Raw genomic sequence first — 4,998 nt, 5'->3', positions numbered from 1 at the left:
CTTAGGCAAACATGGCCTTGATTGTCAAGAACTCTTACGATCAATCTTGGATCCCGAGACGACTCACACACTCTATGATGGACAATGGATGATGGTGGTGGATGATGGTGTTATGGTGGTGGTGGGTGGTGGATGAGGTGTGAGAGAGGTGGTGTGCCAAGGGATGAGGGAGAATGAAACCAAGCTCCTCTATTTATAGGCTGGACAGAACGCTGGACACGGCCCCGTGTCCGCTGGACACGGCCCCGTGCCCGTCTGACACTCTCTCTCTTCATTAATTGTAATTGCGAATTACAATTAATGCGCCTGCTGTACTTTCAACACGCCCCCGTGGCCGCTGGACACGGCCCCGTGGTGAGCAATGGAAGCTTCTACTGGTTTGTCTTTTCTGCTGCTTCCTGGGCACGCCCCCGTGTTCGCTGGACACGGGGCGTGTTCAGACTCTGTTTTCTTCTCTTTGTCTTGGGAGGTGCCGTTGAGGGTCCGGGCAGTCCACTTTTGTTCCTTTTCTTGTATTTATGGTAGAATTAGTGGTCTTTTTGCTTCTTTTGTGATTTTGAGCTCATTTCATCCTGAAAATACAAAAGGAAGACAAAAACACTCTTTTTCCAACATGAGTACTTAAAAAGGGTTAGTTTTATGCCTTAATTGATGTGTTTTATATGTTGCATTTTACACACATCAGTACTGTTCCATAAAAATTGAACTCTTTTCGGTCTATTTTCTCATAATGGCGAGCAGAACTAGCGGAACATCTTCGTCACAATCAAGGAACAACCGGCAGGGGAGGAGGTCATCAACGGTGGAGGACTCTCTTGTAAACTATGTTTACGCTTTAAGAGAGGCTATTAATGAAATGACAGAGGTAGAAGAAGCATTGGTCGACCGTATCAATCACTTAACGGTGGGACTAGAAGGGTGTCTTCGAGAAGTCAACCTTTTGCACCAAAGGTTGAACATTCTCGCCTCTTCTCCTTTGGTACCAATAATTACCCAAAGGGCATGGAACGTGGTGCCTGAAGTCATCATACCAGCCGAGTGGTACACCATACACCCGGGACCTCATCGCGATATACTACAAGGGGTTCCGGTTGGTGTCACTCCCCCTCCACAAGATGTTGAGGAAAATGAAGCCGGCTTCTTCCTCCCGAGAGAGATAGAAGAATGGCTTTAACAACATCTAGGGAGCATCCATCGGCTTGGAGTTCTACAAAGATAACGGAGGACTATTTCCGGAATTTTGATTCTTAATGTAAAATTAGAGCTCCTTAGAATGATTTTATGTATCACTTGACCTATCTAGTTTAGGATTTTTTAACTGTTATTTTTCTACTTTGTTTTTAATTTTTAGGATTGTTATGTAATTCTCTCTATGTTTTAATGAATGATGGTTTTAGCTAATTTGGTGTTTGGATGATGTTGTAATGGATAAAACACACTCGGGATGGTGAAGGATAACACGGGAAACTTGAACCAGCACCCCATGCACAAAAACAGGGCCATCCGACAAAATTTTCTTCATTACAGCAAGTTCAGCACGGGTCGTGCCCGCCCAACACGGCCCCGTGCTGCACAATCTGCAGAAAATGCCCAGTTCAGGTAACTGGACACGGGGCGTGCTCACTGAACACGCCCCCGTGCCCAGGCTTCTGTTTCTTTTTACAAACTTTTGTTACTGGCAATCTGAACACAGGGCCGTGCCCGGACTCCACGGGGCCATGTCCAGATGCCCAGTAACATAAAATTTTGCTTTTTCACACATTTTTACACATTCAATCAACCTAAAAACTTATTTTTGGACACACTGAGGACAATGTGTAATTTAAGTGTGGGGGGATGCTAAAATCTTGAATCTTGCAAGTCCTAAATACAAGCCTTACACAAAACTCTATTGGAACCGCTAATCACCCTAAATTTTTTTCAAAAATTTTCATTTTTTTTTTACTTGTCTAGGTTTAAGTTGGGAAATTCAAGTTCTAAAAAGGTTATATTTTTACAAATTTACAACCGATAGCGTCGTGATAAAAAGAACCAACATAAGAAAATTATGAAACGGCATGACAAGTTTAGTTAAAATTTGATTATATATACTTGATCACATAAAAACCCATTCCCACAAAAAGTGAGTTTTGAACCTTTATTGAGCATACAAATACATATCTTTAAAATAAATGCTCATTTTTCGTTTCTTGTGTGAATAGCCGCTTGGTTCTTGCGACTCTAGAACTTGCCACGACGATACATTCCCGGTCCTTACCAGCTTAAACCCGAGTAAGTAAATGATGGAGGCATTAGGACTAACCCTTTTTATTTCTACACCATTATTTTTCTTTTTTTTACCACTGTCACAAACCCCGGTCCCTAGTTCCCGGGAACGGGTGGCCGTGAGCCACTTTCGGTGGTATCACATTTATTTATCAAATTTGGCAGCGGAAATTTTCATCAGGACCGTAGTTAGGAAATATTTAATCAGAGTAAACCACCATGTTTTATAACATTAAACATCTGGATAAAAATCCAAGTTTTCAATACACACGTTTCATAGGAATAAATCCTATTTATTTAATAAAAACATCCATTTTATTCTTAGGTAACTTTATTGCCACTTTTCCAAGCCTCCAGTGCTGTCCAGCTGTCTTCTATTTGGCTTTCACATTTTGTTACCTGAAACGCGTTTTAAAAACATTTTGTCAGTGGGAAATACTGGTGAGTGAATCCCAGTTTAATCAGGTTTAAATAAAATTCACAGTGAACAGTATTGAGGGCGATCCCGCAATTACATTTGTTTCCAAGTTATATCAATTATCACCCGTTGGTACTGTCGACACCCGACTTGTGGAAATGTTACTCCTTAACCAGGTTGTAACCAATTTTGTATACAAAACCCCAACATACCCACGATAATTGTATTCTTACAAATACTCAATAACTATTATTCGCATAGAAAAGTATGTAAGGTTTTGTAAAAACATTTAACAAAAAGAGGATTACTCACATTGCTGTTTTAGGTTATTCTTTAGGGTTTCCTGGTGAATATCTATAATTTACACAAATGCACGTGTGTTAGTATAAGAACCCATTTTAACATTAGTAATACCCTCCCCGAGACGGCATTCCAACGACTACGTCGGGCAGAACCACGACAGCCGTTACGTAACCCTAGATCAATCGGGCAGCGTATCTAATACGTCTCCAGGGGTTATAATACTTACATCGTAGCAGAACCTTGCTATTTTAGGGGGTATAATGCCCGGGTATAGTAACGCCACTACAGAAAATTAAGAAAGAAAGAAAGAAGTTGAGCGAGACGGACTGAAGGCTGTTGCCTTCTATTTATAGGGCTGATATCGCGTCTTCACGCGGCCCGCGTTAAGTAAGGCTAACCCTTACGCGGCCCGCGTCAATCTCCGGTCAACGTATAGCTTGGCCCGGTCACCACTAGGTTCGACACGCTCTCGACACGTGTCAGCTCAGGGCTGCGCCACCATTTAGGACGCTCGCGGCCCGCATGAACTTAGGCTATCTTATACGCGGCCCGCATGAACTTATGATTTCAGCGGAGTCCGGTTCACACCCTGATGCGGCCCGCGTTAAGTTGAGGTGAGGTCCCATGTGGCCCACCTCAACTTATTATTTATTGTTTTTAATTTACTATATATATTATAATCTACTTTGGGGCTCGGTTTTCACATATGGGGTGCATATAAAGACATATTGGGATATTTTTAGGATATATTAGGGTGTCAGAAATATTATGAAGGTGTCGGTTTTACCGAGGGTTGTTATAACCACCTATCCAAAATCCCCCTAGTTAACCCCTTTGAGCCTAAACCTTTTCATTTCTTAACCCAAAATAAATACCCTTTTACCCACCAAAACCCTTTTTTATTTTAAACCCTTTATTTTAGTAACAAGGCTCGGTTTCTCTTATGACTTGCTTATAAAAAAAATGATGATGAAGCCAAAAGAAATAAACAAACAAGTTTATCAAAAAGAACTTTGTTTGAAAGAAATACTTCATCAAAATAAAAAGTTATGAAAAATAAAAAGTCTTCCGAAAACCGACGCTTTTTACGCCTTTCGCCCTTTTACTAACCACTAACCCAACCACCCACCTTTAGCCCAAGCCTAACCCTTCACCCCAAAAGACCTCTTGATATTTACAAAGGTGTATAGTTAAAAAGGAAGAGGATTGATTGCTTAGCAAGCTTATGGTAGGAGTAAGTTCCATGCCGCTCTCGAGTGATTCACTAAAAATACATCTTCGGCCGAGTGTTGAATGATCCCCCGTGAGGTATGTGAACTTGTATATAAATGGAATTTTATAAAGGCATGTTATGCCCTAATAAGTAATTTATCTTATGTAATGTTTTTAATAAATCATGACGAATAGGAATGTAAATAAATAAAAATAAAACTTAATAAAGAATCTTGGAAATCCCGACACTCTATGACAAGCCCAAAAACCTTCTCTTCTACCCATTCCATTTGGGAGTGTAAAGCCACATTATAAAGAGTTTTGCTTGAGGACAAGCAAAGATTCAAGTGTGGGGTATCTGATGTGCACAAAATGCAACATATAGATTACATCAATTGTGGCATAAAACTAACCCTTTTTTAGTACTAATGTTGGAAAAAGTGTGTTTTTGTCTTCCTTTTGTATTTTCAGGATTAAATGAGCTCAAATGAACAAAAGAAGCAAAAAGGCAGCTAAATCTAGCATAAATACAAGAAAAGGAACAAACATGGCATGCCCGACCTTCCCAACAACATCTTCCCAAGCAAAACAAGAGAACAGAAGCTTTCCTCTTTTGATGAATCTTACCACTCCTTTCCAGGGAGAGAATTTTAATAATACTCTATCTCCTACTTGAAATTCTAATGGTTTGCGTCTGTTATCGGCATAGCTCTTTTGTCGATCACGTGCTGTTTTCAGTCGTTTTTGACTTGAATGATTTTGTCAGTTGTTTCTTGTACTATCTCAGGTCCAGATAATTG

This window comes from Helianthus annuus, chromosome 4, assembly GCF_002127325.2.
Source record: "Helianthus annuus cultivar XRQ/B chromosome 4, HanXRQr2.0-SUNRISE, whole genome shotgun sequence".
NCBI lineage: Eukaryota > Viridiplantae > Streptophyta > Magnoliopsida > Asterales > Asteraceae > Helianthus > Helianthus annuus.
Note: the sequence above shows the minus strand (reverse complement) of the source record.